At 45.6% G+C, this 25,468-nt stretch overlaps 1 protein-coding gene and 1 long non-coding RNA gene across 3 annotated transcripts in view; one reads left to right on the top strand and one right to left on the bottom strand.

Annotated features, from left to right (window-relative positions):
• LOC100351569 (cyclic AMP-dependent transcription factor ATF-7) overlaps window positions 1–23,129 on the bottom strand; it is a 107,057-nt gene extending 83,928 nt beyond the window's left edge. Inside the window, exon 1 of one of the 2 annotated variants that reach the window (XM_008256540.4) lies at window positions 22,962–23,129. The gene's annotated coding sequence lies outside the window, so the exon portion shown is untranslated. Of the gene's footprint in view, window positions 1–22,629; window positions 22,842–22,961 lie in introns of those variants that run through there. The other variant, XM_008256541.4, reaches the window with a different exon arrangement.
• The window catches only part of LOC108176647 (uncharacterized), a 33,798-nt gene continuing 31,149 nt past the window's right edge, over window positions 22,820–25,468 (top strand). Inside the window, exon 1 of the long non-coding RNA XR_001793334.3 lies at window positions 22,820–22,967. This is a non-coding gene — a long non-coding RNA (uncharacterized lncRNA). The remainder of the gene's footprint in view (window positions 22,968–25,468) is intronic.

Raw genomic sequence — 25,468 nt, forward strand, 5'->3', positions numbered from 1 at the left:
CAGCAGGTAAGAGTTCTCTTTCGGGTTCTCTCTCTCAAACAAAGGGGGGAGGACAGTTGGCACCTTTATATGGTACTTTTAGGAGTACATATTTGAATAATCTTTGGAAATCAATTTGACAATATTTATATTAAGTGTCTTAAAATGTTTTATATTCTTTGAAGAAACTATTCGTCTTTTTTTTTTTTTTTAAGATTTATTTATTTACTTGAAAGTCAGTTACACAGAGAGAGGAGAGGCAGAGAGAGAGAGGTCTTCCACCCGCTGGTTCATTCCCCAGATGGCCGCAATGGCTGGAGCTGCGTAGATCTGAAGCCAGGAGCCAGGAGCCTCTTCCAGGTCTCCCACATGGGTGCAGAGGCCCAAGGACTTGGGCCATCTTCTACTGCTTTCCCAGGCTATAGCAGAGAGCTGGATTAGAAGAGGAGCAGCCGGGACTAGAACCAGCACCCACATGGAATACTGGCACCTCAAGCCAGGGCTTTAACCCACTGCGCCACAGCGCCGGCCCTAAATTATTCGAATTTTAGGACTCGATTCTAAGGATAAAATCAGAAACACAGACCACTTATATATTAAAATGCCCATCACAGTCATATTTTTGACTGAAAAAAGAAGAGGTGGTAAAATAAATGTTTAACAAGAATGGCTAAATAGAAATTAAAGTACTGCCTCACAATGAACTATATTTAAACTGTTCAGAATAAAATTTTGAAAACTAAGGACATGAAAAGATGCCATATACCGAATGAAAACAAAAGATGCACATGAATTCTCAATCTGTTAAAAAGAGCAAAATAACAAGCATAGAAAATGATGAAGAAATTAAGTTAAAAATGTTAAGAGTTACCTCTGGATAATGGTAATACAAGTGATTTTATTTTTCCCTTTGTTCCTCTAGCATTTTTCAGTCTCTATAATGATTATACATTGCTTTTATTTATTTATTTATTTCTAAAGATTTTGTTTATTTTTTGAGAGTCACAGTTAGAGAGAGAGACAGTCTTCCATTTGCTGGTTCACTCCCCAAATGGCCATCATGGCTGGAGCTGAGCAGATCCAAAGAGAAGAGCCAGGAGCTTTTTCTGGGTCTCCCATATGGGTGCAGGGACCCAAGCACTTGGGCCAGCTTCCATTACTTTCCCAGGCCATAAGCAGAGAACTGGATAGTAAGAGGAGCAGCCAGGGTACGAACCAGTGCCCATATGGGATGCTAGTGCCACAGGCAGAGACTTAACCTACTACGCCACAGCGTCAACTCCTATCCATTGCTTTTAATAAGTATAAGTTATGTGATCTAATAATAAAAAAGAATGTTAACTTGATAAAAATACACCTTTGAATTTATAAAACATGTCTTTGGAAAAAAAATCTTTGAATTTAAAAAGGCCAATATCTGCCAGACACTTTTTAAAAAAGATTTACTTATTTGAAAGGCAGAGTTCAGCTCCTGCCAGACTTTTCTGAAGCACTAGACAGTAAATTTTAAAATTATACAAAGTACGGGGCCGGTGCTGTGGTGTAGCGGGTAAAGCCACTGCCCACAGTAGCAGCATCCCATATGTGCTGTTCTAGGCTGGCTGCTCCACTTACCATGCAGCTCCCTGCTAACAGGCTGGGAGAGCAGCAGAGGATGGCCCAAGTGCTTGGGCCCCTGCAGCCACATGGGAGACCTGGGAGGAAGCTCATGGCTCCTAGCTTTAGATCAGCCCAGCTCCAGCCAGTTCACCTGGGGAGTGAACTACCGGATGGAAGATCTCTCTCTCTAGTTCTGCCTTTCAGATAAATGAATAAATCTTTAAAAATCAAATTGGCAAATTAAGTTCAAAATAGATAAAAAATCCTTTCTGGGGCCGGTGTTGTGGCATAGGGGGTTAAGCTGCTGTCTTTGAAGCCAGCATCCCATATTGTTCAAGTCTCAGCTGCTCTGCTTCTGATCTAGCTCCCTGCATGGGAAAGCAGCATGGGAAAGCAGCCAAAGATGACCCAACTTCTTGGGCCCCTGGGAGACCCAGATGGAGTTCCAGGCTTCTGCCTTTGGCCTGGTCCAGTCCCAGCTGTTGTGGCGATTTGGGGAATGAACCAGCAGATGGAAGATCTCTCTGTCTGTCTTGCCCTCTCTTTGTGTCATTTTACCTTTCAAATAAATAAAAAAAATAAAATAAAATAAAATAAAAATAAAAAAAAAAACTTTTCATAATTCCATAGTTTCATATACAAAGACATGGTGGAAATTTAACCATATTGATATAGAGGGTAAACCAAGCAGTTCAAGACAGTTTCTCCTTTGTTACCTGTGGGGACCAATTTTTAGACTCTTAAGAATGCTACCTAAAAAAGTCTTACTTATAGCATTAAACAACTAGAAATTGCTCCAGCTACGTATCACAAGCAGAATAGAGAGCTGAAACCAAACTTAACAGATACTGAATGACTTTCAGTTCAGATATAAACAAGCTGAAAAATTTAGGCAGGCACCCCAACAGAGCTATATGTACTCCATTTCCTTATGATGCTAAAAAGAGAGAAATCAGCCGGCGCTGTGGCTCACTAGGCTAATCCTCCACCTTGCGGCACCGGCACACCGGGTTCTAGTCCTGGTCAGGGTGCCGGATTCTGTCCCGGTTGCCCCTCTTCCAGGCCAGCTCTCTGCTATGGCCCGGGAGTGCAGTGGAGGATGGCCCAGGTGCTTGGGCCCTGTACCCCATGGGAGACCAGGAAAAGCACCTGGCTCCTGGCTTTGGATCAGCGGGATGCGCCGGCCACGGCGGCCATTGGAGGGTGAACCAACGGCAAAAGGAAGACCTTTCTCTCTGTCTCTCTCTCTCTCTCACTGTCCACTCTGCCTGTCAAAAAAAAAAAAAAAAAAAAAAGAGAGAGAGAGAGAGAGAAATTAAATACAAATAGTTTTCTTCTAAAAACACAACTTCGGGGGCTGGTGCTGTGCACAGTGGGTTAACACCCTGGCCTGAAGCACCAGCATTCCATATGGGCACCGGTTCTAGTCCGGCTGCTCCTCTTCTGATCCAGCTCTCTGCTTATGGCCTTGGATAGCAGTAGAAGATGGCCCAAGCGCTTGGGCCCCTGCACTCACATGGGAGACCCAGAGGAGGCTCTTGGCTCCTGGCTCCTGGGTTTGGATCAGCGCAGCTCCAGCCATTGCGGCCATCTGGGGAGTGAACCAGTGGATGGAAGACCTCTTTCTCTGTCTCTACCTCTCTCTGTAACTCTTTCAAATAAATAAAATAAAACAAACAAACAAACAAACACACAACTTCAAAAACCAAGCTAAATTGCTGCTGCTAAACAAGGAATCCAAAACTATGCTGATCACCACAGCAGTCTCAAGATTTTATTCTCCATAGGATACTCAGTGCTGCTCCAGAAAACTTACTTAAGGAAAAGATTCCAATAAATACGTGAACTGTGAACTATAATACAGGTTATGTGAGTCTAAGAAAACAAAGTAGATTGAAGTTTTACTAAACGGTGGATAATTTAGGAACTAAAATTTCTGTTCACAAATTTTAGATTAATTTTCTATTGTATTATTTAGCATAAAATAGCTTAGCATGTATTATCTCATTAGTAGGTAAATCAATTGCTTCAAGAGAATAATGTAGGCCGGCCCCGTGGCTCAATAGGCTAATCCTCCGCCTTGCGGCACCGGCACACGGGGTTCTAGTCCCGGTTGGGGCTCCGGATTCTGTCCCGGTTGCCCCTCTTCCAGGCCAGCTCTCTGCTGTGGCCCGGGAGTGCAGTGGAGGATGGCCCAAGTGCTTGGGCCCTGCACCCGCATGGGAGACCAGGAGAAGCACCTGGCTCCTGGCTTTGGATCAGCGCGATACGCGCGCCGGCCACGGCAGCCATTGGAGGAAGACCTTTCTCTCTCTCTCTCTCTCACTGTCCACTCTGCCTGTCAAAAATTAAAAAAAAAAAAAAAAGAAGAGAGAGAATAATGTAGAAAGTATATATAGAAATATATAGATAATATAGAAATCATATATACTATAATCTTTAACAATTTTTAAAAATGTGTTAAAAAAAGGCATAGAGACAGAGAAAAGAGACAAGAGATTTTCCATTCACTGGCTCACTCTTCAAATGCCCACAATAGCTAGGGCTGGGCTAGGCCAAAACCAGGAACCTGGAACCCCATTGAGGTTTCCCACATGGGAGGCAGGGACCCAAGTACTTTAGTCACTATCTGCTGCCTCTCAGGGTGAACACCAACAGGAAGCAGGAGGTAGAAGCAGAGCCAGGATCTGACATGGGATGCAGGCATCTCAATAACTGTGCCAAACACCCGCCCCGACTACCTTAATCTCGACTGTTTCACACCAGGGCGATTTTTTTTTTTTTAATTTTAGGAAGGTTTAAGTTACCTGTTTTTTTTTTTGTTTTTTTTTTTGTTTTTTTAAATATAATTTGAGAGGTAGACATACACACAGCCCTCATCTGCACTTCCAATCCCCAAATACCTGCAATGGCCAGGGGACAAAACCAGAAAGCTGGGAAATACCCAGGTCTCCCACATGGTGGCAGAAACCCAATCAATCATCTGAGCCATCACCTCTGTCTCACAGGGTCTACACTAGCAGGAAGCTGGAATCAAGAGCCAGAGGCAGGGATGATACCCAGACACTACAATATGAGGCATGGGTGTCCCAACTGATGTCTTAACCCCTTAGGCCAACATCACTCCCTATATCAGGATTTTTTTAAAGATTTATTTCATTTCTTTGAAGACAGAATTACAGAAGGAGAGGAGGATAACATGGGGGAATTAAAGGGAGAGGGAGAGAATGAGAGATTGATCTTCTATCCACTGGTTCACTCTTCAGATGCTAGGCTTAAGCCAGGAGCCTGGAACTCCATCCAGGTCCAAGCACTTGGGCCAAACCACTGCTTTCCCAGGCACTTTAGCAGGGAGCTGCCAAACAAAAGGCAACAAAGGAGTCAAGAGGTTGGGGTCACTCTGAATCACAGTTACCTGTTCTCAGATACTTTAAACAAGATACAAAAGTGGATACTGTATCTTTTTGTAATTCCTGAGAAAGTTATCTGACAACACTTACCACTGAACTGTGCATTTCCAACAATTTAGCTTATTCTATGCTTACTATATAAGTGAATGTCTAGCAACATGAATTTGAGGGACTATAAATTCTTGAAGCACCACTTTTGCCCAGGAACATTCAGTACAGTAGTCTCCCAGTACCTCCAGGGCAGGGGATACATTCTGCTTTCCCAGGCCATAGCAGAGAGCTGGATCGGAAATGGAACAGCCAGGACTCAAACTGGCACCCATGTGGGATGCCAGCACCGCAGGCGGCAGCTTTACCTTCTACCGCCATAGGGCCTGCTCCCTGCTCCACTTCTGATCCAGCTCCTTGCTAACATGCCTTGGAAAGCAGCAGAAGATGGTACAATTCCTTGAGCCCCTGCACTCAGATGAAGCTCCTGGCTCCTGGCCCCAGCCTAGTCTTGCCCTGGCCATTGCAGCCATCTGGGGAGTGAATTAGTGGCTGGAAAATCTCTATGTCTCCATCTCTCTCTAACTCACCTTTTCAAATAAATAAAAGAAATCTTTAAAAAAAAAAACTCACGAATTGCTTATTTCTGAAATTTTCCATTTAATATTTTTGGACTGCATTTGACCACAGGTAACTGAAACCACAGAAAGCAAAACCCCATAAAGACAGCGAGGGGGGAATACTGTGATATTCATAACTTTAAGCATGTTTTACTATAATTATTTTTAAATTCATAATCTATTTATGATACATATCAAACTTTAGCTTATAGGCCAAATCCAACCTGCCACCCAGTTTTGTGTTGGTCACAAGCTAAGAACAGCTGTTACTTTTTTAAATGGTTGAAAAAATTGTGAGGAGCAAGTATTTCGTCTAGTGGTTAGGATGTGGTTGGGACAGCTGCATTCCATATGAGCTTGGAATGCCAGGGTTCAAGTCCTGATTCTACCCCAATACTATGAACACTGGGAGGTAGCAGGTGATGGCTCAAGTAATTGGGTCCCTGCCACCCACATGGAGACCTAGACTGAGATACCAGCTTCCAGTGAAACCTGGCCTATATCCCCCAAACACATATTTGGGAAGTAAGCCAGTGGGTATAATCTCTGTTTTTGTCTCAAATAAATTTTAAAAACCAGAAAAATTTATGACATATAAAATTATTTAACAAATGTAAATTTTAGTATCCATAAACAAACTTAACTTGAAACACAGCCACACTGATCTGTTTGTGTGTCATCCACAGCTGAGCAGGTATAACAGAGACCTCATGCCTGCAAAGCCTAACATATTTACTACCTGGCCTTAGTCTGTCAACTCCTGGTATACATTTTATTGGTAATCAAAATATGTGATTAGTTAAAATATCCCGGGTGTTTATGGCATAGTGGGTAAAATCACTGCTTGGTAAACCTGCACCCAATATTGGAGTGCCAATTCGAGTTCCAGTTACTCTGCTTCTGATCCAGTTTCTGCTAATGCATGCTGTGAGGCAGCAGATAATGGTTCAAGTTCTTGGGCCATACCGTGTGAGAGACCTGGATTAACTTCTGGGTTCCTGGTGTCAGCTGGGCCCAGCTCTAGTTGTTGTGGGCATTTGGGGAGTGAATTAGCCAAAGGAAGGATCTTCTTTCTCTCCCCCTCCCTATCATTGTTCAAGTATAGGAAAATAAGTAAACGCTTTTTAAAAATCTTAAAAAAAGATACATCAATTCTGACAAATGTCACAGTTTATATGTTAATTATCAATATATTATATTGTGTCTATTCAAGCACTAATTTTTTGATTGAATGTTCAAATGTTAGAAATTAGGTTTCTGTTTCTTTCTTTTTTTTTTTAGATTTGTTTTATTTATTTTGAAAGGCAGAGAGAGAGTCTTCCATCCGCTGGTTCACTGCCTAAATGATCACAATGGCCGGGGCTGGGCCAGGTTGAAGCCAGAAGCTTCATTTGGGTCTCCAATACGGGTGCAGGAGCCCAAGCACTTTGGACATCTTCCATTGCTTTCCCAGACGCATTAGCAGGGAGCTAGATGGGAAGTGGAGCAGCTGGGACTTAAACTGAAGCCCACATGGGATGCTGGTGTTGCAGGCTGTGGCTTTAACAAGCTGTGCTACAGCACCAGCCCCTGAACTCAGGTTTTCTTAAAATAAGGTTAGGGGCTGGTGTTGTGGTACAGTTAAGCCACTGCTTGAGATCCCAAAGTCCCATATGAGTGCTGCTCTAGTCCTACTGCTCCACTTCTGATCCAACTCCTTGCTAATGCACCTGGGTAAGCAGCGGAAGATGGCTCAAATGCCTGGACCCCTGCCACCCATGTGGGAGACTCAGATGGATTTCTTGGCTCCTGGCTCTGGTCTGGCCCTGGCCGTTTGAGGAATGAACCAGTGGATGGAAGATCTGTCTGTATCTCTCCTTCTTGTTCTGCAACTCTGCCTTTCAAATAAATAGTTTAAAAACAAAACAACCTGGGGCTGGTGCTGTTGGGTAGCAAATGAAGCCGCCACCTACAGTGCTGGCATCCCATGTGGGCACCGGTTTGGGTCCCAGCTGCTCCACTTCTAATCCAGCTCTCTGCTGTGGCCTGGGAAAGCAGTGGAGGATGGCCCGGGGTCCTTGGGCCCCTGCGCCCGTGTGGGAGACCTGGAGGAAGCTCCTGGCTCCTGGCTTTGGATCAGCGCAGCTCTGGCCATTGCGGCCAACTGGGGAGTGAACCAGCAGATGGAAGACCTCTCTCTTTCTGCCTCTCCTTCTCTCTGTGTAACTCTGACTTTCAAATAAATAAATAAATTGGCCGGCGCCGCGGCTCACTAGGCTAATCCTCCGCCTAGCGGCACCGGCACACAGGGTTCTAGTCCCGGTTGGGGCGCCGGATTCTGTCCCGGTTGCCCCTCTTCCAGGCCAGCTCTCTGCTGTGGCCCGGGAGTGCAGTGGAGAATGGCCCAAGTGCTTGGGCCCTGCACCCCATGGGAGACCAGGATAAGTACCTGGCTCCTGCCATTGGATCGGCGTGGTGCGCCGGCCGCAGCGCGCCAGCCACAGCGGCCATTGGAGGGTGAACCAACGGCAAAGGAAGACCTTTCTCTCTGTCTCTCTCTCTCACTGTCCACTCTGCCTGAAAAAAAAAAAAAATAAATAAATAAATAAATCTTAAAAAAAACTATCACTTTTCAGATTTTGGTATTGTATCAAAAAGAATATATTTATCCCTTTTCCTACTATATATCTGTGTGATCCCTGTTTTCTTCATATACTTAAGCAAAACAATAACATAACAGATCAAATGCAGAAGCAGATATGAGAATCCAGTTGCTTTCAGTTAAGCCTGATGTTAGAAATTTGAGCTCTTCCTCCTAAGTTTTTTGAAAATACAAAATTCTGTTAAGATGTAATGAGTTTGTTACTATTTTTTTAATTAAATTTAAAAATGTTTCAACTTTTAATGTGCTAAATATCATCAGATACAACCCAGATAAACAAAAGCTCTCTGGAGTCTTCAATAATTTTTTTCAATAATTTTCTAGAGTACAAAGGCATGGGTACTGAGACCCCAGAGTCTGAGCCCCAGCACTTATATACAAACAGTGGAGAACCTGGACTGATCAACCTAGAAGGCTGCACTTAGTTTCTGGATTTCAGGCTCAGACATGCAGGGACAGGTTTCAAAGAAAGGAGTCAGCTGAAGAGATCAAACAGTTTGGAAGCAAATGACTGAAAACAGATGGGTATGAGAATTAGGCTGAAACATAAGTTAGGCAACACATGGCCAGAGCTTAGAACCTATCTGGAAACAGCTTTCTATAGGCAATTTACTCCACTAGTTTTTGTTTTGTTTTTGTTTTTAAGGTTTTCTAAACTTTTGGAGGATTCAAGGAAATATTTTGAACTCTTCCCCAGAAAAGTTAATAAAGCAAAAACAAAGAAGCAACAGCTTGTTGAAGTGACAGCAGGAAGCAAAGTTAGAAATAACTGGAGAACATTATACCTATCTATATTTGGCTTCAATGTGCATTTTAGAAGAAAAATTCCTGGAAACTGGTACAATGTCAAACATAATCAAACAAAAAAGTGTTAGCTTTTTTTTCTTTTTTGGCTCATTTTCAGATAAAGTATGATCACTAAAACAACAAACTAACAGCAATCACCCCCAAAACACTGGTCTTTAAGGATCAATTTAAAATCTTCATGGGCTTAACTTAAATACACAGTAACAGCAAGAACAAAGTTCTGGGAAAGAAATAGCTATAACATCCCACAATGATGATCATGGAAACACTAAGATGTTCCAGCGAAAGAGTTCTATTTTCTATGTCTGTCCACATATCAGAAAGACAGTGAATCTATTTGGAGGTATTCCAACACTCAACGACTGTCCCAAACACAGATGTGTATGATGTTAGCAACTATGCCACCAAATCTTTAAATATGTTAAATAAAACTAACATGGTGCTATTGAGGTTTGGTAAAAAGCTTAAACAAATATTACCAACAAGACAGTTGGTGCTAACACAAATCATTTATAGCAATCATGCTATAATGAATAAACTGTGCTGATTTTTTAATAGTCAAGTAATTCCTACTTCAAAAATAATGGCTGTGCCCTATTTTTTAATCTGAAAAAAAGTATTTTTTAACTGTATGGTAAATTTCAAGCCCCATATAAAATCTGACCTGTGGGGTCCACACTGTGGTGTAGTAGGTTAAGCATCCACCTGCGGTGCCACTATCCCATATGGGCACCAGTTCAAGTCCTGGCTGCTCCACTTCCAATGCAACTCCCTGCTGGTGATGTGGGAAAGCAGTAGAAGATGGCCCAAGTGCTTAGGCCCCTGCACCAGCATGGGACACACAGAGGAAGCTCCTGGCTTCTGGCTTCGGATTAGACCAGCTCCAGCCTTTGTGGTCACATGGGGAACAAACCAGCTGATGGAAGACTGTTCTCTCTGTCTGTAACTCTACCTCTCAAGTAGAATAAATAAATCTTAAAAAAAAAAAAATCTAACCTGTTTAGTGTATAAACATATGCATTATTCAGATAGTAACACTACTATCGGGGACTATGATGAGCAATTCCACACAAAGCAAGCTGGGTTTTGCAAGAAGGTGGGACTGTGGCAGAACAACACTGCTTCTACAGAGACCTAAGCCACAATATCACAGAGTAACTTTTTAAGAGGAATCTTGGCTTCTGTTAGATTGTCATAACACTGATATTTACTAAGGAAAAATGTAATACTGACCAGAAAAAAGAAACTTTTTGCACATTCTGGTTTCAAACTAATGGGAATATTTAGGGTGAAAATTACCAAAAGACAAGAAACAGCTAATAAAGTACAGCTGTGAGTTTATATTCAGTTTTTCTTTAAATGCTTAAGTATTTGTAAATTCTCAAAAAGACTGTGCCACTAACTCACTTTTGGTTTAGTTGGGAAGCTCTAGGAAACGCCTGCCTACAAAGTTTGAAACAGTAGATAAGGAGTTTATCTTATCACACAATCTTTCCTGAGTTCTAACACTCATCCTTCCTCTCCAAGGAAGTTATACAACAAATGTTTACTTTCAAAACTAAACGGTATTTTTGCTTCATTGTATAGAAGCAATATCTTATTGGAAAGACCAAAATAAAAACAAATTTTTTTAAAAAAGGACAAACAGAAGGACAAACAAGAGAATAAAAGGAAAAATAATACTATGAAGAAAGAAAATAACATTCTTTCAACACAAAGTGTTCACTGGGGAAATGTTTAACAAAACAATGTCATGATAAAATATTTTTAAGACATGGAATGACACCAGTGGAAAATATTTGTTGATGTTTATTTTTGTTTTGTTTTTAACTCAAAGGAATGATCATTTCTTGTCATTTATATTCCTTACACTTTGTTTATCCTTTCCCAGTGGGTCAACAGAACCATCTCAATTTCATTTTCTTTACAGTCTATTTTTCTTCCTGCCTCTTCAGTATTAAGTTCCTTTTTTGAGCTTCTGTTGATGAGTGTTTGGACTGGGAAGGACTTTGAGGGGTCTTCAAGCCCATCCTTCTGCTCACCAGGAGAATTCATAACTGACAGTATCAGATGGACAATGCATTCTGTCCCTGCCTCACAGCAGGCCTCCTTAATCTGCACAAACACTTCCACTCAAAATTTGCAATTTAAAAAAATGAAAGTAAAAATTAAAACCTCAAAAGAGGAAGGTGCTTTAAAAATGCATTTATCAGCTGAAATTGCTCAAACATAAATTCAACTGTCAGGTCTAAAATTAACATGCAGGAAAGTTGCTGGCTGCCAACAACTAAAAGTCTTAAGTCCCTAGAGATGCCTTCTGATGTTCTGTTTGGTTTGTAACATCATTTCACCTACAGCCTGGCAAACAGACCACCACACCAAAACACTACACCAATACATGGCAAGTATGTTTGTTTACAGTTGGTGTAGGCTTTTATTCAAAGCAAACAAAAAAAAAAAATGAAAAGGTTGATTGAAATTGGAAATGCCAATAATATGGGGCAGCTACACTGTAACTGTTCTATGAGCTGTAGTTTAATTCCTTAACTTCTAACTTAAAATATTAGAGAATCAAGTCTCTTCCTAAGAGTTTCCAAAAGAGAATTTCTCATCTGATGACAAAAAAATACAAGATATACAATTGTTCTATCATTATTTTAAAGAAAGATAGAAAAAAACGAAAAAAAAAAAACAAAACCAAAAAACCAGGAATCTTAGGAACGGGGAAAAAAACCCTAACTAAAAAATGTGAGGGGGCCAGCACTGGGGCACAGCTGATTGAGTAGCTGTTTATGAAGCCAGCATCTCCTGTTGAAGTACCAGTTTGGATCCCAACAGCTCAGCTTCCAATCAAGCTCCCTGCTAGTGTACCGGGGAGGGCAGCAGAGGATGGCCCTGCCATGCCACTCCTGAGACCTGGAAGGAGTTCTGGGCTCCTGGCCTTGGCCCGGCCCAGCCCAGCCCCAGCCATTGTCGCACCTGGGGAATGAACCAGCAGATGGAAGATCTCTTTCTCTCCCTCTCGCTCTGTCACTCTTTCAAATGAAATTTTTAAATGATTGGTTTCCTTATTTTTAATTTTTTTAAAGATTCATTCATTTGAAAGGGAGAGATACAGAGAGAAGAGAGGGAGGGAGGGAAGTGGGGTGGGGAAGAGAGAGAGAGAGAGAGAGAGAGAGAATCTTCTGTCCACTGGTTCACTCCCCAAATGGCTACAATGGTCGGAGCTAGGCCATGCTGAAGCCAGGAAACAGGAGCTTCTTCCGGGTCTCCCATGTGAGTGTGAGTGCAGGGACCCAAGCACTTGGGCCATCCTCCACTGCTTTCCCAGACACATTAGCAGGGAGCTGGATCAGAAGTGGAGCAGCTGGGACTTGAATTAGTGCCTTAACCTTCTATGCCACAGCGCTGCCCCACCCCACTTCTTTTTAATGTGAGGCAAGGAAGGAAGAATTCCACACTGTAAAACATCTATTATTTATCAGGAAGATTCTGAAATGAATTTAGAAATTTGTTTATGGATACTGGCAAGTTCTGAAGTGATAAGAAGTAATACAGGATAGCTAAAAAGCAACTAATACCTAACTTCATTTCTTTATTTTGTTTTTATTTAAATGCAAGTTGATTCAGTAGGTTTGGACTGGGGTCTTAGATCCTGCTCTTTGTTTTTGCTTTTGTTTTTGTTTGAGAGGCAGAGAGGCAAAGAAAGAACTCCCATCCACTATTCACTTCTCCAAATGCCTGCTGTTGCTGACTAGGCCTGGTGGAAGCAGAGAGCCTGCAACTCAACTCAGGTTTCCATGTGCCTGGTTGAACCCCATCACTTGCATTAGCAGGAGCTGGAGTCAGGTATCAAACCAAGGCACCAAGATGGAATGTGGGCATCTTAACAAACCAGTGTCTTAATTAACCAACAGGCCAAAAGCCTGCCCCCAATTTCTTTTCTTTTCTTTCTTTCTTTTTTTTTTTTTAGATTTATTTATTTATTTATTTGAAAGGCAGAGTCACACAGAAAGAGGGAGAGGCAGACAGATCTTCCATCTGTTGTTTCACTCCCTATGCGGCTGCAATGGCCAGGGTTGGGCCATGTCTAATCCAGGAGCCAGGAGCTTCAACTGAGTCTCCCACATGAGTGCAGGAGCCCATGTAATTGGGCCATCTTCTACTGCCTTCCCAGGCTTGTTAACAGGGAGCTGAATCTGAAGTGGAACAACTGGGACTTGAACCGGTACCCATCTGAGATGCTGGTGTCACAGGCGGCAGCTTAACCTGCTATGTCACAGTGCCAGCCCTATTTCTTTTTTGATAGAGTTTCTACACTAGGAGTTGAGGAATGTCAGAGATAGAATATATTTGGATTTATAACAGGACACCTCTAGAAACTTTGTAGAAAATAAAGATTCGAGGATATAAAACATAAGATGTGATTGATAACTGAATTTTATCCGAAAGATAAAGATTAATGTTACCATAATAATAATAATCTACTAATGTTGTATAACATTGTTCCAGCCTTAAACCCTGAATACATTTTTACCAGTGACCTAAAATGGAAACACAGGCACCATGTTTATCAAATTTATCAATAAAACGAAGATACTGAGAATGGTCAAAAGGCTAAATAACGTTAACAAGCTAAAATAACAAACCCAAAGTAACAGAATGATAGTTACAGAAATAAGCATAAAATTCTCAATTATGTACACCCTCTTCCAGGCCAACTCTCTGCTATGGCCAGGGAGTGCAGTGGAGGATGGCCCAAGTGCTTGGGCCCTGCACCCCATGGGAGACCAGGATAAGTACCTGGCTCCTGCCATCGGATCAGTGCGGTGTGCCGGCTGCAGTGCGCCAGCCGCGGTGGCCATTGGAGGGTGAACCAACAGCAAAAAGGAAGACCTTTCTCTCTGTCTCTCTCTCTCACTGTCCACTCTGCCTGTCAAAAAAAAAAAAAAAAAAATCAACTGTACAAATTAACGTGATCTTGGGCTTTAAAAACAAAGGTACAGGAGCAAGTATTGTGGCACAGCAGGTTAAGTCACAGCTTGGGATACCCAAATCCCATACTGCAGTGCCTGGTTTGAGCCTTGGCTACTTGGTGCTTCTGATTGCACTCCCTAATAATGTGCCTGGGAGGTAGCAGATGATGGCCAAACAGCCTGGGCCTCTGCCACCCACATAGGAGATTGATAAAGTTCCAGGCTCCTGGCTTTGGCCTGGCCCAATACTGGCTGTTGGAAGCATTCAGGGAATGAATCTCTGTCTCCCTCTCTCTTGGTCACTCTGCCTTTCAAACAACGTAAATAAATCTTAACAACGACAACAAAAAGAACAGAGGTATAGGGTATAGTACAAAAGAATCTGTGCTCATCCCAACCCCTATACTTTGTACTGATCAGATTACATTTGATATGTTATATTCAGCTCTAAATAAGGAATTCTAAAACTCAAGCAACTAAGTTGATGAAAAACCTGAACTTTATTTAAAGTTTTAACACTAAATATATAATGTTTACACAATAAAAAAAGTTATCTATGGGGCTGGCGCTGTGGCGCAGTGGGTTAAAGCCCTGGCCTGCAGCACCAGCATCCCATATGGGTGTTGGTTCTAGTCCCGGCTGCTCCACTTTGGATCCAGCTCTCTGCTATGGCCTGAAAAAGCAGTGGAAGATGGCTCAAGTCCTTGGGCCCCTGCACCATGTGGGAGACCCAGAAGAGGCTTCTGGCTCCTGGCTTCAGATCAGCTCAGCTCTGGCCGTTGTAGTCACTTGGGGAGTGAACCAGAGGATGGAAGACCTCTCTTTCTGGCTCTACATCTCTCTATAACTCTGTATTTCAAATTGTCGCTCCCCCTCTTCGTGGAGGAACGACACAGGACCCTGCGCTGTTCTTTCATCTGCTCGGCCCTCCCCGGGTTTGCTGCTGGTTCTTCCCGGGTTGGCTACTATCCCTTCCACCTCCGTGGAAGGGCAGTTCCCCCTGGCCGCATTCCCCACTTCCGCAGGGGAGCGGCACACCGCCGGCCGGCTCTCTGGGGGCTGCACGGGTTCCCTTAGATGTTCCCCATAGATGTTCCTGGTGCATGCCGTCTCTCTCCTCCTTTATAGTCCTCCTCCGCCAATCCCAACTCGGCTGAGTACGCTGCTCTCCAATCAGGAGCAAGTCCTACAGTTAATTGGTTGAACTGGAGGCAGCTGTGCGGAAGCTGTTTACTTCTCTCCCAGCGCCATATTGTGGGAGAGCAGATGCATAGAATAAGTCCTAATTCGAGTAACTTAGTCTAGTCCGGATTGCTCCCCACAGATCCCCCTTTCTTTTTATTTTTTAGCGTTGATACGCGCCTGTCTTCGGTGTCCCACGGCACACACTCTGCTCTACTTGCTAGAGTTGCCACAGGCTCTTACAAGTCCTATCAGGCAAACCGAATCCGGGTCCTCTCTTCGCCATGTTGTGAGGAGGTTTTTAGGCGCTGATGCGTGCCTGTGTTCGGTGCCCTGCAGCGCATGCTCTGCTCTGCCTGCAGGGGACTTACAAGACCTATCAGGCAAACCGAATCCAAGCCTTCTCATTGTTGCATTGTGGGGAAGCTTTACTGATGTTAATTCGTGCCTGTCTTCGGTGACCTGCAGCTCATAAGCTGCTAGCTGCCCGCAGGTGCTCATCGCCTCACTTGATTAGGCAGACCGAATCCAAGCCTTCTAATTGGCATGTTGAGGGGAGGCCTTATTTTTCTCTATTTCTCTATCTCCGGGCATTCCTATCTCTCCCATTTTACTTCTATCTGCCAACATTCCCATTTCTCTCACTCCACTTCCAAACTTCTGTTTCTCTTATCCCCGCAGCTTCCCGCTCTCATTCCATTTCTAAACTTCTGTTTTCTCTTATCCCCGCGGCTTCCCGGCACCTCGCCCCGCCGGCGGGTTCCCGGCTCTGCGCCGCTTCAGCCCGCGCGCCTCTCTCATCTGCGCAGCTTCCCGGCTTTGCGCGGCTCGGCTTTGCGCGCTCCGCGGTCTCCACGCTTAACCCTTTCGCGTCTGAACCACGGCCTACGCCAGCGTTCCCTATCTATTCACGCCCCGTGCTCTCTCTGCACGCGGCGGCTTCCGCGAGTAACACAGCGTAGCTTGCGTCTCCGCCACTAGGATTCAATCTAAGTTCCCCGGGCTAGCCTGGCGAATTCAACCCAGCGTACGTCTCCGCCCCACGATCTGGCTTCCCGTCCTTTGCTCCCCGGGCTAATCAGACGGATCCCAATCTGGCTTACGTCTCAGCTTCTGGTTTCAGCTTTTCGCCCCCTATTCCCGGGCTAACTTGAGAACCCCAAAGTGGCTTTCGTTTCCGCCTCGGCCTGCCCCCCGCGGCTTCAATTTCCCTAACATTTTTCTCTACCCGGTATGTTTCCCCAAACTTTCCTCCAACGATATTCCTCCCTCATTTCTCCTGGCCTCTCCCCACAGTCCGCGTCCGAGTCTGTTTGTTCTAGCTTTCACTTTCGCTTTCGACCTTAGAGATTTCTCCCAGCTTCCCCCCGTAGTCCGTATCCGAGTCTATGCCTAGGCTTTCAATAGCTTCTTCCGGCTCCTTTTTCGTCCGGCTTTTCCCTAGGCTGTTTGCTAATCTCTCTCTCCGGTAATTTCCCAGTTCTTCCCGTTTCTTCCCTCCTAAGTTTCCTATCCGAGTCAGGTTTCCTATCCGAGTCACTTCTTCCCTCCTAAGTTTCCTATCCGAGTCAGGTTTCCTATCCGAGTCACGGCACCATTATGTCGCTCCCCCTCTTCGTGGAGGAACGACACAGGACCCTGCGCTGTTCTTTCATCTGCTCGGCCCTCCCCGGGTTTGCTGCTGGTTCTTCCCGGGTTGGCTACTATCCCTTCCACCTCCGTGGAAGGGCAGTTCCCCCTGGCCGCATTCCCCACTTCCGCAGGGGAGCGGCACACCGCCGGCCGGCTCTCTGGGGGCTGCACGGGTTCCCTTAGATGTTCCCCATAGATGTTCCTGGTGCATGCCGTCTCTCTCCTCCTTTATAGTCCTCCTCCGCCAATCCCAACTCGGCTGAGTACGCTGCTCTCCAATCAGGAGCAAGTCCTACAGTTAATTGGTTGAACTGGAGGCAGCTGTGCGGAAGCTGTTTACTTCTCTCCCAGCGCCATATTGTGGGAGAGCAGATGCATAGAATAAGTCCTAATTCGAGTAACTTAGTCTAGTCCGGATTGCTCCCCACACAAATAAATAAAATAAAGCTCAAAAAATGTTATCTAAAAAAGAACTAAAAGAACTTAGGATATTTAACCAGAAAGCATTAACCCTACTATTCCAGCATCCTATATACAGGACACCTATAAAGACTTAAACTGGGGCCGGCGCCACGGCTCACTAGGCTAATCCTCCGCCTAGCGGCGCCGGCACACCGGATTCTAGTCCCGGTTGGGGAGCCGGATTCTGTCCCGGTTGCCCCTCTTCCAGGCCAGCTCTCCGCTGTGGCCAGGGAGTGCAGTGGAGGATGGCCCAGGTGCTTGGGCCCTGCACCCCATGGGAGACCAGGAAAAGCACCTGGCTCCTGGCTCCTGCCATCGGATCAGCGCAGTGCGCCGGCCGCAGTGCGCTGGCCGCGGCGGCCATTGGAGGATGAACCAACGGCAAAAGGAAGACCTTTCTTTCTGTCTCTGTCTCTCTCTCTCACTGTCCACTCTGCCTGTCAAAAAAAAAAAAAAAAAAAAAAAAAAAAAGACTTAAACTGAGCAATAAATATACCATTTAGGGTAACTTTGAAATAAATACTATGTCATAGAAATATTCACAGAATTTAAAACCTTGGACTGATTTTTAAAAATGTATTAGTTTGAAAGGCAGAGTGACAGATCTTTCATTCACTGGTTCATACTCCAAATGTTCCCAACATACTTCAAAATACCAGACAACAGCCAGGAACCAAGAATTCCATCCTAGTCTCCCACATGGGTGTCAGGGGCCCAAACATTTGTGCCATATCCTGCTGCCCTCCCAGGCACATTAGCAAGAATTTGGATTGGAAGTAGAGTAGCCGGGCCTTGAACCGGCACTCTAAAATGGGAAGCTGGCACTGCAAGCAGTGGTTTCACCTACTGTGGCCAGACACTGACCCCAGGACTTAGTGGTTTAATGGGGCATATATATCATCAAACATGCGAAGTCTGCGTGTAGACAAGGAATCGGGTTTATTTACTGTGGCTTTAGATGACAGAACTAAAGAGCTTCTGCACAATGTAAAGAATGTTCTAAAAGTAGAGCCCCCCTGGGATGGAAGTTATGATACTGGGGTATAGCTGTTGTTTGGAATGCCCAGATCCCATATCAGAGTGCCTGGTTCAAGGCCCAGCTACTCCACTTCTGATCCAGCTTCTGGCTAATGCATACTGGGAAGCAGCAGATGATGGCTCAAGTGTTTGGGCCCCTGTTACCCACATGAGAGATGTGGATTGAATTCTGGACTCATGGCTTTGACTGGCCAGGTTCCAGCTATCGTGGGCATTTGGGAAGTAAAAGAGTAGGTGGAGCTCCCTCTCTCTCTCTGTCACTCTGCCTTTCAAAATAAACATTTAAGAATAAAAATGTAGGGGCCGCAGCATTGTGGCGCAGCAAGAAAGCTGCCACCTGTGATGCCGGCATCCCATATGGGATGTTTATATCCTGGTTGCTCCACTTCAAATCCAGCTCCTTGCTAATGGTCTGAGAAAAGCAGCGAAAGATGGCCTAAGTGTTTGCCACCCACATGTGAGACCCATATGAAGCTCCTGGCTTTGGCCTGGCCCAGGGCTGGCCACTGAGGATATCTGGGAGGTGAACCAGTGGATGGAAGATCACTCTCTCTCTCTGTGGAACTCTGACTTTCAAATAAAACAAAGAAAAGTATTTAAAAATAAATCGGGCTGGTGCCGTGGCTCACTTGGTTAATCTTCCACCTGGGGTGCCGGCATCCCATATGGGCGCCGGTTCTAGTCCCGGCTGCTCCTCTTCCAGTCCAGCTCTCTGTTGTGGCCTGGGAAGGCAGTGGAGGATGGCCCAAGTGCTTGGGTGCCTGCACCCATGTGGGAGAACAGGAGGAAGCACCTGGCTCCTGGCTTCTGACCAGCATAGCTCTGGCCCTAGCAGCCATTTGGGGGGTGAACCAATGGAAGGAAGACCTTTCTCTCTGTCTCTCACTGTCTAACTCTATCTGTCAAATAAATAAAAATTTTTAAAAATTAAATAAATAAAAATGTAGCGCTCTAACAATGAAACATGGTATCTGCGAATGGGGACCTTTCCTTAGAGCATTCAGAAGTTAAAAGCCCAATGATCAGGACTGGCTCTGTGGTGTAGCAGGTAAAGCCTCCACCTGCAGTGCCGGCATCCCATATGAGCACCGGTTTGAGCCCTGGCTGCTCCAGTTCCCATCCAGCTCCCTACTAATGAACCTAGGAAAGCAGCAGAAGATGGCCCAAGTGCTTGGGCCTCTGCACCCATGTGGGAGACCTGAATAAATTCCTGGCTCCTAGCTTCAGATTGGCTCAGTTCCAGTCATTTTGGCCATTTGGGGCGTGAACCAGTGGGTGGAAGATCTTTCTTTCTCTCTCTCTCTCTCTCCCTCTGCCTCTCTGTAACTTTGCCTTTCAAATAAATAAATAAATCTTTTTTTTTTTTAAAAAAAAAAAAAAAAGGTCATCAATCTGGAGTTCTAAATATGATGTTTTCATATACCCTGAATATATGTGATCCCAAAGAAGCCTCTTGGCAAAGGGCAACATTTATTTTTATTTTTTAAGGTTTATTTATTTATTTAAAAGAGTTACAGAGAGAGGGAAAAACAGAGAGAGGGAATCTTCCATCCATTTATTTACTCCACAGCTGGTGGCAATGACCAGGGCAAATTAGGCCAGAGCCAGGAACTAGGAGCTTCTTCCAGGTCCCCCAGGTGGGTGCAGGGGCCAAGGGACCTAGGCCATCTTGTGCTGCTTTCCCAGGCATTAGCAGGGACTGGAACCAGAAGTAGAGCAGCCAGGACTCAAACTGGCACCCATATGGGATGCCAGTGTCACAGGCAGCGGCTTAACCTGGTATGCCACAACACCAGCCTCGGAAGAGAACATTTAAAAATGAGTGCACATCAGAGAATCTTACAATTGTTTTCTATGACATGTTTTTAAAGAGACAGAAGACTTTTCATGAACTCCAAAGTCATAGACCCATTTTCAGAGAAACCAACAACAACAAAATTAACATTTTTTTTCTTTTTTAATGAATGCTGCATTTGATTTTCCCTCAAAGAAACAACATCTGCATCTGCAGTACCTTTGTCAAGAGACATGGGCAGCTACAGGCCAGCCTGCCCAACAGTGCAAGGAGAGCGCTCTCCGTCATTTGCATGGCAGAGCCATTTGCCCCACCTAAGACTTCCTTGAAGGAGGCGGCTCCTCCATATCGGACAGGGATGCCCGCCGCCGTGGAACACGACTCCCTCCCACTGCAGCCTGGGGGAAGCTCAGTCTTGACCCGCAGAAAGCAACAACTTGCGAGGATTTCAGAGCAGCTGTGGTTGACCAGAGTCGTGGACTGCACATTGAGGCAAAGTAGTAGCGTTAAGAGTTGGTTGAAAAAATAATTTTCATTTTGGGTTAGAAGCGAGGAAAGAGAGTGAGACATGGAAATGGTAGGCGTTGATGTGTTAAAGTCAGGAAAACCAGAGGTGTTTAACAACACTGACACTATCGCAGAGCGTAAACTTCGATCCACAAGTTGAAAAATGAGCAGCTCTCTCTAGCTTTCTACCTGACGGCAACATTAGTGAGAAAAACAAAATCTCGTACTTAATACACTTAACAGTGCCCAAGTCAAAGCCATCAGAAAGTCTCTGGAAGACCAAAAGCAAGGGACTTTGCTCTCTCATTGGATTTTTTTTTTTTTAATGTGTCAGGCAAATGGTGAAAATGTTCTGAATGTTCAATAGCAAAGCTCTTAATGTAAAATACTAGCCCAACTCAGTAGCTAAGGGGTCAGGAATTAATTGGTCTCAATGTGCTGTAGGGGCAACTTCCTACCAGGAGCAAAAGCTTCAATTGGCTGCTGAAAATCGAAAGTTATTACAAAACTACATCATCTGGTCTCTCTTCATATAATACCTTTACTGCTATTTCAGATATTATTTTACTTCTCAGAAGTAAAAGTAGAGAAGGAATGCAAAAGAAAAATCTATGCCACAGCAAAAACAATTAATCGGCTGCTATTAGTCTAGTGCATTATTAAACGATACACAAAGGGCAAAGGCCTTTCCTTTTTCTGTACAGAATTAAGAACAAACTGGTAAGACTACTTAGCACAGCTGCCAAACTCTTCTTTAGCTTCTTTTCTTACAAACACGGTACATTTCGCAACAGCCTCCACTTACCTTGCACTCTCCATGTTTAAGTACAAATTGTGTTTGATTTCCCAAACCCTCACCCTAACATATTATGACATATCTTCAGTTTCTGAGTCTAAACACAAAGGAAGAAACTGAGAAATTTCCACTTTCCTGAAACACGCGTCTATTTTATTTACACCGTTAAAAAAATACAGATAAACGGACTGCAGCCATCCATTTAACAACTCTTCAAGAACGCATGAAGAAGATACTTTTAACAAAACAAACTTAATTTTAGTGTCTTTGTGCTTCCAATGTCTGTAAGGACTGATGCTTCTACAGGCATTGCACTACTGCAAAAAATGTAAGCGTGGGAATTGAAAGAACTTGCGGGGAAAACTCTGCACACCAGCTACGAACCCAGGCGTAAGGTGACAGGGCTAAACCAAGCTCTGCTCACGGGAAACCAACGGCTGAAGTTAGGAAAGGAGCGAGGCGGGAGTCTGGGTAGGAGGTGCGCCGGGGAGTAAACACTGCAGCCCGAGAACACAACAAGCAACCCCGAGCGGCGTGGAGGCCCCCCCCGGGACTGAGTCCCGAGCCCACGTCCCCTTGTGAGTCTGGAAGCGGGGAGAGGAGGAGGAGGGGTGCAAGCGCCCCGTTTCTCTCCTCTCCCGCTGTGCCCGCGTTCCTGCAGGCGGGGCACCCGTCGGGGGGCCAGATCCCCGGGTCCCGGCCTGCCCGGGACACCTGGCTGTAGCCAAACACCGCCCCCAACTCCTCTCAGCTCTCAGAGCCTGCCCACCGCCGTGCCTCCTGGCCAGCTCAGCCCACCCACACCCCTTCTTCAACTCATTCACTTCATTTTCTCCAAACCCCTACTTTCTTGCCCACGTCGCATCCCCGACACTCTTCTGATGAACTCGACAGAAACGCTACGACCCTCGTTTGCAATCACTAACCCCGATCTCTCCAGTCAGATCCAGCGCCTGTCTCCACCTGATCAGGATCCTGGTTCTCACCTACTTATTCCTACTTCCTGGCTATTACTTCTGCCTTTTCCAACGCCAAAGCCTCTAACCCCACTCTTGGGGAAGCCCTTGGGTCTGGTTCGCTGCCCTTCCTCTTCCTCCCATTTCCAGGACCCTTCCATTAGGCTCCGCTGGAACACCTTTCCCACAGGATTCAAGTGCCCCCTGCATGCCACGCCCTGTGCCCCCCGGGGCTACTTACCCCAAGTTCTCCCCACACTTCAGGCCTCTGGCCCCGCCTTCCCCCCCAAAGGAAGGAGGCGGGAGGAGGGAGCGAAGAGGGGCGTCACTCCGCGAGGTAAACTCGACCTCCCATTAGCGCTCACCGCCGCCAATCGTGGCTGCCCTTTCTCTTATTGGCCGCGCTTAGTCTACGCCCCACCCTCTTCCTCAGACAGGGCCCGGCCACCGCCTCAGCGCCCCCGTCCAACACAGACTGGGAGGGGAGACCCCGGCCCGGGACGCCGTGACTGGCCAGAGTTGAAGGGGAGACTCCCGTCAGATCATGGACTAGCTAACGTGAACAGGACTCACCCGCTGGTAGCTCCGACGCCTCCCGCCCGCCCGCGCTCGGTCCCACAATCTGTCTCCAGCTCCTTCTTTCCCCCCTCAGCGGAGCAGATACTTTCCTCCCGTCCGGCCAGACGCGCTCACCTCTCGCGAGAAGTGGGGGGTGGAGGTGGGGAAGGGCGAGATCTGTGGGGGCTGAGTTGGAGAGGGGCCGAGGGGCGGGGCTTGCTGTGGGCCGGGCTGGCGAGGGCGGCTGAGCGAGTTCTGTACACACAGGCCACACGTGTTCGGCTGTGGAATCCGGGCTGTGTGTGTGTGTGTGTGTGTGTGTCGGGGGGCCGGGGGACGGCAAAGAAAGGAAACGGGAGGAGAGGGAGCCTTGACAGGTGCATGTCGTGGTGGAGATGCAAACAGTGGGGTATGAGATGTGTCAAAGGAGCACATTTTTAAAACGAGACAAGGTTATACCTCGGCCAAGTTGTATAAAGGGTTGGGGCGGAGGCGAGGCGGGTACTCAGGGTCCCAAACGGGTGAGTAGTTGTGTGCTCTTGTTTGCACGTAGAGTGCCCACCCTGTGGCAGCTCAATGTGCGGTGGGGGATGGAGGGAAGGGAGGGAGAGGTAAGGGTTCATTCAACCCAGGAAATGGCTACTTAAAAAAGCATGTGCTGGTCGTTTCTACTGCCTTTCAGGGTCCTCATAGGCTTAAGGGCAGAGTCACTTAAAATGCCCCTAGTCTTGGAACTGGAGTGGAATGCTTTGGGAAAAGCAGCCCTCCTGCGCGGTCCACCCGCTGCCATGTAATGGCCCCCTGGCCTTGGACCAAACGCTTTTTCCACAGTAGGGCTAGGATCCCATTTTACTCAGAGTTGCAGTAAGCAAGGGAGATACATGAAACTGCTAGGGAATTAACACTATAGATGTGTGTTTGTATGTGTGTGTAATATATGTATTTTTTACTCAATAAGTGCTTTCACAAGACGTAATAGGGCTCACCGTGTGCTAAGCACTGTTCTAGGCTGTGGAGAAGAGCAGGTGGACCAGGGAGGCCCCTGCTTTGGGAGAATGGCTATTTATTGTAGGGGATGGAGGAAATAATCAATAAGCCCACAGACCCAAATTGTCAAATAGTGGAGAGTGCTTGGGGGTGGGGGAAGAAGACAAAGTGACTGGGGTGGGAGAGAAACTTTTTACTCCTGTTGTTAAAAGAAGGCCTCTTTGAGGAAGTAGTGTTCAAACCATGAGGTTGACCACGAGGAGATGGCCCCTGGGGGAGATTTGGGGGGAAAACATCAAATGCAGAGGTGACAGTCAAAATCTTATTGTGTGGTTAAAATGATAAGCTTTATGTTATGTGTGTTTTAACCACAACTAAAAACTTAAAAATGTTCAAATTAATAAGGAGAGTAGGCTTGCAATATTGCTTATGGAATCTGTGTTTGGCTTTCTGAGCTCCCCACCTGGGATCTTCCAGGTCTTCACTGCACCCTCCGGGATGCTAGTGGTTTTTCCCTAGAGAACAAAAGTGAGAGAGAGGCATAGAATCTCTCAGGTTCTTTCCCATCTACTCTCCCCTGAAACAATTCCTACTTAAAAGAATACAGTGATAGGGGCTGAGTGCCCGTTTGCGCCCCAGCTGCTCCACTTCCAATCCAGCTCCCTACCAATGTACCTGGGAAAACAGTGGAAGATGGCCCGAGGACTGGGGCCCCTGCCACTCACAAGGGAGACCCTGTTGGAGTTCTGAGCTCCTGGCTTCACCCATTATTTAATTTACATCTTTAGAATGGAGATATAACTCACAGATCCTAAAACTCACCTTTTAATAGTGCATAGCTCAGTGATTTTTATATATTCACAAAGTTACACAACGGTTACCACTCTCTAATCCCAGACTGTTCTCATCACCCAAAAAGAAACCCGTGCTCACTGCCAGCTGCTCATGATTTAGCCTGCACCAACCTCTGGCAATCATGAGGGTCTGTCTCTGTGGATGTGCCTGTTGTGGATTTTTTTTTTAAGATTTATTTATTTATTTGAAAGGCAGAGTTACAGAGAGGCAGAGATAGAGAGAGATTGTCCATCTGCTGGTTCACTCCCCAGATGGCTGCACGGTTGGAGCTGGGCTAATCTGAAGCCAGGAGCCAGGAGTTTCTTCCAGGTCGCCCACGTGGGTGCAGGGCCCCAAGCACCTGGGCCATATTCTGCTTTCCCAGGCAATAGCAGAGATCTGGAACGGAAGTGGAGCAGCTGGGATTTGAGCTGGCGCCCATATGAGATGTCAGCACTGCAGGCAGCAGCTTTACCTGCTATGCCACAGCGCCGGCCCCATTTTCACTTAGTCTAATTACTGATAAGCTAGTATTTATACCTGCCGTTTGATATTTATTCTCTGTATACCTTTTCCCCCTTCCACCATTACTGTTGTCTATTTATGTTAAATAAATATTTCTAGTGTGCTATTTTAATTCTTTTGAGATTGCAATAAATTCTTAATTTATAGTACTCTATTGTGGGTTAATAACAGCTTAG

Source organism: Oryctolagus cuniculus, chromosome 11 (assembly GCF_964237555.1).
Source record: "Oryctolagus cuniculus chromosome 11, mOryCun1.1, whole genome shotgun sequence".
Classification (NCBI taxonomy): domain Eukaryota; kingdom Metazoa; phylum Chordata; class Mammalia; order Lagomorpha; family Leporidae; genus Oryctolagus; species Oryctolagus cuniculus.